Below are 10,000 nucleotides of genomic sequence, written 5' to 3' on the forward strand. Positions count from 1 at the left end.
CGGTGCCAAGGACCACTTTCGGCGCCGGAGCCGCGTACGAGCCTACTCGAGGCGGAAGAACGAAGCCAGCAAGGGCCTGGCCGCAAGTGCGTTCAATTGTCGGGACGTCCAAGTCCCTCGTTCTTCCGTGCTTCCTCTTTCGGCAAGTCGTTGCGGCACCTTCCCAAAGCGCGCAGACCCGCTAATCGCGACGAGCGCGACGTGGCCGTGCCGCCTTTCCCTCGGCAGCAAGCAAAACGCCTGGCAACGTCGACGCTCCCCTAACCGCGATCTCGCACCGTGTTTCGTGTGGCGAATTCAAAAGCCGGCCGGCGCTGCTGCAACCATTACGGTCGGTACGCATACGCCGCGGAGGGCGGGACGGTCATCGGAGCGTGCGGTTCCTCCATCGAGTACTGCGCACCTCGGCCGTCGCATCGCCGTGCCATGACCGGCCGCGCGTCAACGCGAACCGGTGCCAGCGAGATCCCTCGCCTGCAAGAACCGACCGGCAGCCTCCGTCACCCGAGGACGCGGAGGCGCTTGCCGCGGACGGCGGGACGGTATGCACTGGTGCACAGCGGACCCGTCACATCGCCAGTTCCTTGACCGACCGCCGACGCTTGTGCCGTTCCTCTCGTACTTGGCAGTCGCCGCGCGATTGTCGGGTCTCGTTCTTGCACGCTCGAACGGTCGGGAGGGCACTCGGCTGGCGTTTCGGGAACGCGCAGCCTCGCCTTCTACCGACGTAACCACGACTCGCCGTTCGCGCTCCGCCGCTCCTGTTTACAGTACTAGGCGGTCCCGCAGCGGTCGGGTCGCGCATTTCGAGCGCTTCGAGCCACGGTGCAGTGGCGGGTCGAAAGCCGACCTATGAGTGCGTTGCGCCGTTTGTACCCGCGTCCGCCACCTGGCCGACCGTCCAAGGTCGCGGTGTTGGCGTCCGCTGGGCGCAACAATTTGTCACGGGGTGCCGCTCCACATTCAGGCAGCCCCGTGGGGAAAAGCCGACCCCGCGTCCAAACGGGGTCAGTGGCAGAAAGTGTCGGGCGCAGACGCAGCTGAGGCGCTCACCCTTCACAATCCGTTAATGATCCTTCCGCAGGTTCACCTACGGAAACCTTGTTACGACTTTTACTTCCTCTAAATGATCAAGTTTGGTCATCTTTCCAACAGACCGGCGCAACCGAAAGGCCGCGCCGGACATCGGTCCGAAGACCTCACTAAATCATTCAATCGGTAGTAGCGACGGGCGGTGTGTACAAAGGGCAGGGACGTAATCAACGCGAGCTTATGACTCGCGCTTACTGGGAATTCCTCGTTCAAGGGGAACAATTGCAAGCCCCTATCCCAATCACGAAAGAAGTTCCACGGGTTACCCAGTCTTTTCAGACAGGGATAAAGACACGCTGCTTCCTTCAGTGTAGCGCGCGTGCGGCCCCGGACATCTAAGGGCATCACAGACCTGTTATTGCTCTGTTTCGTGCGGCTAGGAGCCGCTTGTCCCTCTAAGAAGGTTGTAAGGTGCTGGGAACCCCGCACCTATTTAATAGGCTAGAGTCTCGTTCGTTATCGGAATTAACCAGACAAATCGCTCCCCCAACTAAGAACGGCCATGCACCACCATCCACCGAATCAAGAAAGAGCTCTCAATCTGTCAATCCTCCCAGTGTCCGGGCCGGGTAAGTTTTCCCGTGTTGAGTCAAATTAAGCCGCAGGCTCCACTCCTGGTGGTGCCCTTCCGTCAATTCCTTTAAGTTTCAGCTTTGCAACCATACTTCCCCCGGAACCCAAATACTTTGGTTTCCCGGAAGCTGCCCGCCGAGTCATTTGAGTAACTCAGGCGGATCGCTGGTTGGCATCGTTTATGGTCAGAACTAGGGCGGTATCTGATCGCCTTCGAACCTCTGACTTTCGTTCTTGATCAATGAAAACATTCTTGGCAAATGCTTTCGCAGTAGTTCGTCTTGCGACGGTCCAAGAATTTCACCTCTAGCGCCGCAATACGAATGCCCCCGTCCGTCCCTCTTAATCATTACCTCGTATTCCAAAAACCAACAGAACAGAAACGAGGTCTTGTTCTATTATTCCATGCAAGTTTATTCAGGCGACTCGCCTGCGTTGAGCACTCTAATTTTTTCAAAGTAAAAGCACCGGCCATCTCGAGGCACACAATGAAGTGCACCAAGAAAGAACCGGCATGATGTTCAGTCCGAGCCGTCGCATCGGGTAGATGCACTACTCGTCTGGAACTGAGATCCAACTACGAGCTTTTTAACCGCAGCAGCTTTAGTATACGCTATTGGAGCTGGAATTACCGCGGCTGCTGGCACCAGACTTGCCCTCCAATTGATCCTCGTTAAAGGATTTAGAGTGTACTCATTTCAATTACGGGGCCTCAAAAGAGTCCCGTATTGTTATTTTTCGTCACTACCTCCCCGTGCCGGGAGTGGGTAATTTGCGCGCCTGCTGCCTTCCTTGGATGTGGTAGCCGTTTCTCAGGCTCCCTCTCCGGAATCGAACCCTGATTCTCCGTTACCCGTAACAACCATGGTAAGCAAGTAACCTACCATCGAAAGTTGATAAGGCAGACACTTGAAAGAAACGTCGCCGGCTCGTGGCCATGCGATCAGCACAAAGTTATCCAGAGTCACCACACAATACGGGCCGAAACCCGATCGATCTTGGTCTAATAAAAGCACCCGTTACCCAAAGGGCTCCAGGCTCACTGCATGTATTAGCTCTAGAATTGCCACAGTTATCCAAGTAGGAAGAAACGATCTAAGGAACCATAACTGATTTAATGAGCCATTCGCGGTTTCGCCTTATTTCGGCATGTACTTAGACATGCATGGCTTAATCTTTGAGACAAGCATATGATTACTGGCAGGATCAACCAGGTAATCGTTCGACTGCGCGTCCGTCCTCGCCTTCGGCGGGCCGGACGCAGTCTGTGTGCGGCGGAGGCCACCTTCAGGCGCCCCAACACGCTTATTTTGCACTCCGAGATGACGGCGTTCGAGCTCGCTACGGCACAACCTTCCCGAAAGACGAGTGGGAGCCGTGCGGCAAGAAGCACGTTCATGCTCGCTCTTTTTCGTTGCATCGACTCGGTCGCGCCGTGCGGGTTGCCCAAGCCCGCTGCACTGTCGGTGGACCGGCCGGAACTAGCAACGGAGCCGAGACTGCAAAGCCGCCAGACGACGGGTCACGCCCGCGTCTTCGGCGCTTTCGCATCTGAATCGCCCGAGGACGACACGGAACACACCTCGATATCGTGGTAAAACGGCACCGTCCGACAACCAGCCCCTAACGCATCAAGCGGATGAGGCTGCAGACGACTGCCGTGGATTCCCCTGGAGCAGACCCGAGGACACGCTTGACGAGGCCGAAGCCCGCCGCATATCAGACACCCGGTCGCTTTCGCGTACGCCGCTCACGAGAACCCCCACATAATAGCAGCGATAAGTACCCAGACCTCCTTGGGCACTAATACGAGCGTACTCGAGAAAATTTCACCGCGGGTGTGCCCCGAAACGTGTGGCACGTTGAGCGTGCCACAAGTCTACGTCGCTCTCAAACCCGCCGAGGTCGTAGAATTTGCGACCCTACTCACGAAATTCCCACCGAGGATACGGCCGCAAACGTACCGCACCTTGGGTAGGCCACGAGTTTGTGCAACACTACGCTGACGGCACAGCACCGAGGTCGTGCGCGCACGCACGGGAAAATTCCGCCGCGGTTTCTGCCGAAAACGTGAGGCACCACGACTCTCCGCAAGTTCGCGTCGACTGCGAAAGACCGAAGTCGTGAACGACGTGTCCGCTACTCGCCGCCGACACGCTGGACACCAAACGTACAACGACTCGACGGCGTCGTAGAGGCCCACGACGCGGTTTTCCTTAACGACGTCTCGGCGTGGCACCGACAGGTTAGAACGGCCGACCAACGTTCCCTGTCCGCCGTTCGGCTCAGTCGAAGGGCTCGGCGACTTCGGCAACGCTGCGAAGCCGCACGGTGACGCACGCCATGTCCCCATTTTTTTTTTTTTCTTTCTGCGTCTGCCGGGGTGCCCCTATAATAGCAGCGATAAGCACCCAGACCGCCGTGGGTCGCTCGCCCCGGCTGACGTGGTTTTTCGTACTCCTGCGGCGGTCGCCGTCAAGCACGTCCAAATACGCTACTTTCGTGGGCGCATTCACGCTCTTTCGCTTCGCCGGAGTGCCAGCACTCACTCTGCCAAAAACGGCGAACATCCGAGCGGCGGTTCCCACTTTTGCGTCGGCGTCGCAAACCCCGCCCCGGCAGACGAGGTTTGCCGTACTCGTGCGACGGTGGCCGGCGGGCACGTCGAAAGACGCCGATATCGTGCGCGAATTGGCGCACCTTGGCTTCACCGGAGTGCCGCCACTGACTCCTCCAAAAACGGCGAAGATCCGAGCGGCGCTTCCCACTTTCGCATCGGCGTCCCGAACTCCGCCCCGGCTGACGCGGTTTACCGTACTCGTGCGACGGTCGCCGGCGAGCACGTGGAAAGACGCCGATATCGTGCCCGAATCGGCTCCGTTCGGCTTCGCCGGAGTGCCAGCACTGGCTCGGCGAAAGACGACGAACATCCGAGCGACGGTTCTCACTATTGCGTACGCGTCGCAAACCCCGCCCCGGCAGACGCACTTTGCCGTACTCGTGCGACGGTCGCCGGCGAGCACGTAGAAAGACGCCGATATCGTGCCGGAATCGGCCCCGTTTGGCTTCGCCGGAGTGCCAGCACTCACTCGGCCACAAACGGCGAACATCCGAGCGGCGGTTCCCACTTAGCCGTCGGCGTCCCGAACTCCGCCCCGGCAGACGCGGTTGCCGAGCTCGTGCGACTAGCGACCGCGAAGCCGTCTCGCGACGCCGCTTTCGTGCGCGGCTCCCACTGCGACCTGGGTCACCCGAGGTCGACGAGCAAGAAAGAATGTCGAAAAAAATTTTTTTTTTTTTTGCGTCTGCCGGGGTGCCCCTATAATAGCAGCGATAAGCACCCAGACCGCCATGGGTCGCTCGCCCCGGCTGACGTGGTTTTTCGTTTTCCTGCGGTGGTCGTCGTCAAGCACGTCCAAACACGCCACTTTCGTGGGCGCATTCGCGCTCTTTCGCTTCGCCGGAGTGCCAGCACTCACTCTGCCAAAAACGGCGAACATCCTAGTGGCGGTTCCCACTTTTGCGTCGGCGTCGCCAACCCCGCCCCGGCATACGCGGTTTGCCGTACTCGTGCGGCGGTGGCCGGCGGGCACGTCGAAAGACACCGATATCGTGCGCGAGTCGATGCTTCTTGGTCTCGCAGGAGGGCCGCCACTCACTCCTGCAAAAACGGCGAAGATCCGAGCGGCGCTTCCCACTTTTTCGTCGGCATCGCAAACCTCGCCCCGGCAGACGCGCTTTGCCGTACTCGTGCGACGGTCGCCGGCGAGCACGTCGAAATACGCCGATATCGTGCCCGAATCGGCCCCGTTTCGCTTCGCCGGAGTGCCAGCACTCACTCGGCCAAAAACGGCGAACATCCGAGCAGCGGTACCCACTTAGCCGTCGGCATCCCGAACTCCGCGCCGGCTGACGCGGTTGCCGAGCTCGTGCGACTAGCGACCGCGAACGCGTCTCGCGACGCCGCTTTCGTGCGCGGCTCCCATTGCGACCTGGGTTACCCGAGCTCGACCAGCAAAAAAGAAGGTCGAAAAAAAATTTTTTTTTTCTGCGTCTGCCGGGGTGCCCCTATAATAGCAGCGATAAGCACCCAGACCGCCGTGGGTCGCTCGCCCCGGCTGACGTGGTTTTTCGTACTCCTGCAGCGGTCGCCGTCAAGCACGTCCAAATACGCCACTTTCGTGGGCGCTTTCGCGCTCTTTCGCGTCGCCGGTGTGCCAGCACTCACTCTGCCAAAAACGGCGAACATCCTAGTGGCGGTTCCCACTTTTGCGTCGGCGTCGCCAACCCCGCCCCGGCATACGCGGTTTGCCGTACTCGTGCGGCGGTGGCCGGCGGGCACGTCGAAAGACACCGATATCGTGCGCGAGTCGATGCTTCTTGGTCTCGCAGGAGGGCCGCCACTCACTCCTGCAAAAACGGCGAAGATCCGAGCGGCGCTTCCCACTTTTTCGTCGGCATCGCAAACCTCGCCCCGGCAGACGCGCTTTGCCGTACTCGTGCGACGGTCGCCGGCGAGCACGTCGAAATACGCCGATATCGTGCCCGAATCGGCCCCGTTTCGCTTCGCCGGAGTGCCAGCACTCACTCGGCCAAAAACGGCGAACATCCGAGCAGCGGTACCCACTTAGCCGTCGGCATCCCGAAGTCCGCGCCGGCTGACGCGGTTGCCGAGCTCGTGCGACTAGCGACCGCGAACGCGTCTCGCGACGCCGCTTTCGTGCGCGGCTCCCATTGCGACCTGGGTTACCCGAGCTCGACCAGCAAAAAAGAAGGTCGAAAAAAAAATTTTTTTTTCTGCGTCTGCCGGGGTGCCCCTATAATAGCAGCGATAAGCACCCAGACCGCCGTGGGTCGCTCGCCCCGGCTGACGTGGTTTTTCGTACTCCTGCAGCGGTCGCCGTCAAGCACGTCCAAATACGCCACTTTCGTGGGCGCTTTCGCGCTCTTTCGCGTCGCCGGTGTGCCAGCACTCACTCTGCCAAAAACGGCCAACATCCGAGCGGCGGTTCCCACTTTTGCGTCGGCGTCGTAAACCCCGCCCCGGCAGACGCGGTTTGCCCTACTCGTGCGACGGTCGCCGGCGAGCGCGTCGAAAGACGCCGATATCGTGCGCTAATTGGCGCTCCTTGGCTTCTCCGGAGTGCCGCCACTCACTCCTCCAAAAACGGCGAAGATCCGAGCGGCGTTCTCCACTTTCGCATCGGCGTCCCGAACTCCGCCCGGGCTGACGCGGTTTACCGTACTCGTGCGACGGTCGCCGCCGGGCACGTCGAAAGACGCCGATATCGTGCCGTAATCGGCCCCGTTTGGCTTCGCCCGAGTGCCAGCACTCACTCGGCCAAAAACGGCGAACATCCGAGCAGCGTTTCCCACTTTCGCATCGGCGTCCCGAAGCCCGCCCCGGCAGACGCGGTTTGCCCTACTCGAGCGACGGTCGCCGGCGATCACGTCGAAAGGCGCCGAATTCGTGCACGAATCGATGCTTCTTGGTCTCGCAGGAGGGCCGCCACTCACTCCTGCAAAAACGGCGAAGATCCGAGTTGCGCTTCCCACTTTTTCGTCGGCGTCCCGAACTACGCCCCGGCTGACGCGGTTTACCGTACTCGTGCGACGGTCGCCGGCGGGCACTTCAAAATACGCCGATTTCGTGGGCGCATTCACGCTGTTTCGCTTCCCCGGAGTGCCAACACTCACTCTGCCGAAAGCGGCGATCATCCGAGCGGCGGTTCCCACTTTTGCGTCGGCTTCGCAAACGGCGCCCCGGCAGACGCGCTCGTGCGACGTACTCGTGCGACGGTCGCCGGCGAGCACGTCGAAAGACGCCGATATCGTGCTCGAATCGACCCCGTTTCGCTTCGCCGGAGTGCTGCCAGTCACGGCGCAGAAAACGGCGAACAAGTGTTTTTTTTTTTTCCTAGAATTTGTGTTATAGAAGGCACATTTGATAGCGGACGATAATTTTCAACTTTATCACGCGCACCGATTTTCGTGTAGAGGTTTGCAAGTTTATGGGAATTTCTCCACTTGGAATAATGCGATTTAGTAGTACTACGAGAACTTCATGGATGTACTCAAGGGTACGGGGCAAGTCAGTTACGTCAACACCTGCAGATTTTTTACACTTCAAACTGAAAATTGTTGGTTGTGAGTCCTCGTGTGATATTAAAGGCCGATTCGCTAACACATAGAACAAAGAAAGAAAGGAAGAAAAAACGCCCGCGCTCGCTCAAGAAACCTGGGTTCGCAACAAGTGGCAACAACAAGCAACCGAGCGAGTGCGCCAAAACCCGTGGCGGCCGAACAAACGCGAAGTCCCAACCGCGTCAGCCGGGGCGGCACGGGACAGGAAAAATCACTTCAGCCGGGGCGGCGGGGCACCGAATAAACCTCGTCACCTCGTCGCAGGATAAAAGAGGAAACAAAAAGTCTAAACAGCGTCTGCTGGAGCGAATGCGTAATAAAACAACAACAACAACAAAAAAAAACACCCGCGCTCAAGAAGTCTGCAATCCTCACAAAAGGCGACTGTGACCGAGCAGCGTCAGCCGGGGCCGTGCGGAAACGGAAAAACCGCGACTACCGGGGCGTCGAGGCACCGAAAAATCCACTTCAGCCGCGGCGAAAAAAAAACAAAAAGAAAGACGGAGGGGGGGGGGGGAACCACGTCTGCCGGGGCGAAGGAAAAAAAAAACGCGTCTGCCGGGGCGAGCCCGGGTGCGGCACCACCGGGAAAACTGTGGCAAACAGACATGGCGATCGAGTGAGTGGGCCGCCAGCCAGGCTCAGCCAAAAAGTGCAAAGTCCGAACTGCGTCAGCCGGGGCGGCAAAAACCGCGTCAGCCGGGGCGGCGCAAAAAACCGCGTCTGCCGGGGCGGCACGAAACCGCGTCAGCCGGGGCGGGGCGAAAACTGCGTCAGCCGGGGCGAAAGAAAAAAAAAAAACGCGTCTGCCGGGGCAAGCCCGGGTGCGGCACCACCGGGAAAACTGTGGCAAACAGACATGGCGATCGAGTGAGTGGGCCGCCAGCCAGGCACAGCCGAAAAGTGCAAAGTCCGAACCGTGTCAGCCGGGGCGACGCAAAAACTGCGTCAGCCGGGGCGGCGCGAAAACCGCGTCAGCCGGGGCGGCACGAAACCGCGTCAGCCGGGGCGGCGCGAAAACTGCGTCAGCCGGGGCGGCGCGAAAACCTCGTCAGCCGGGGCGAGCGAAAAGGGGGGGGGGGGAACCACGTCTGCCGGGGCGAAAGAAAAAAAAAACGCGTCTGCCGGGGCGAGCCCGGGTGCGGCACCACCGGGAAGACTGTGGCAAACAGACATGGCGATCGAGTGAGTGGGCCGCCAGCCAGGCTCAGCCCAAAAAGTGCTAAGTCCGAACTGCGTCAGCCGGGGCGGCAAAAACCGCGTCAGCCGGGGCGGCGCGAAAACCGCGTCTGCCGGGGCGGCGCGAAAACTGCGTCAGCCGGGGCGAGCCCGGGTGCGGCACCACCGGGAAAACTGTGGCTAACAGACATGGCGATCGAGTGAGTGGGCCACCAGCCAGGCTCAGCCAAAAAGTGCCAAGTCCGAACTGCGTCAGCCGGGGCGGCAAAAACCGCGTCAGCCGGGGCGGCGCAAAAAAACCGCGTCTGCCGGGGCGGCACGAAACCGCGTCAGCCGGGGCGGCGCGAAAACTGCGTCAGCCGGGGCGAAAGAAAAAAAAAACGCGTCTGCCGGGGCGAGCCCGGGTGCGGCACCACCGGGAAAACTGTGGCAAACAGACATGGCGATCGAGTGAGTGGGCCGCCAGCCAGGCACAGCCGAAAAGTGCTAAGTCCGAACTGCGTCTGCCGGGGCGGCACGAAACCGCGTCAGCCGGGGCGGCGCGAAAACCGCGTCTGCCGGGGCGGCACGAAACCGCGTCAGCCGGGGCGGCGCGAAAACTGCGTCAGCCGGGGCGAGCCCGGGTGCGGCACCACCGGGAAAACTGTGGCAAACAGACATGGCGATCGAGTGAGTGGGCCGCCAGCCAGGCACAGCCGAAAAGTGCTAAGTCCGAACTGCGTCTGCCGGGGCGGCACGAAACCGCGTCAGCCGGGGCGGCGCGAAAACCGCGTCTGCCGGGGCGGCACGAAACCGCGTCAGCCGGGGCGGCGCGAAAACTGCGTCAGCCGGGGCGAGCCCGGGTGCGGCACCACCGGGAAAACTGTGGCAAACAGACATGGCGATCGAGTGAGTGGGCCGCCAGCCAGGCACAGCCGAAAAGTGCTAAGTCCGAACTGCGTCAGCCGGGGCGGCAAAAACCGCGTCAGCCGGGGCGGCGCAAAAAACCGCGTCTGCCGGGGCGGCACGAAAC

The 10,000-nt window shown here is 60.5% G+C and overlaps 1 non-coding gene across 1 annotated transcript; it reads right to left on the reverse strand.

Annotated features, from left to right (window-relative positions):
• Positions 1-1,067: 1,067 nt before the first annotated feature.
• LOC142790618 (small subunit ribosomal RNA) lies at positions 1,068-2,882 on the reverse strand. The gene has a single exon (XR_012889648.1). It is a non-coding gene; the product is annotated as a small subunit ribosomal RNA (ribosomal RNA).
• Between the last annotated feature and the right edge of the window lie 7,118 nt (positions 2,883-10,000).

Source organism: Rhipicephalus microplus, unplaced genomic scaffold, assembly GCF_043290135.1.
Source record: "Rhipicephalus microplus isolate Deutch F79 unplaced genomic scaffold, USDA_Rmic scaffold_117, whole genome shotgun sequence".
In the NCBI taxonomy this organism is placed as follows: Eukaryota; Metazoa; Arthropoda; class Arachnida; order Ixodida; family Ixodidae; genus Rhipicephalus; species Rhipicephalus microplus.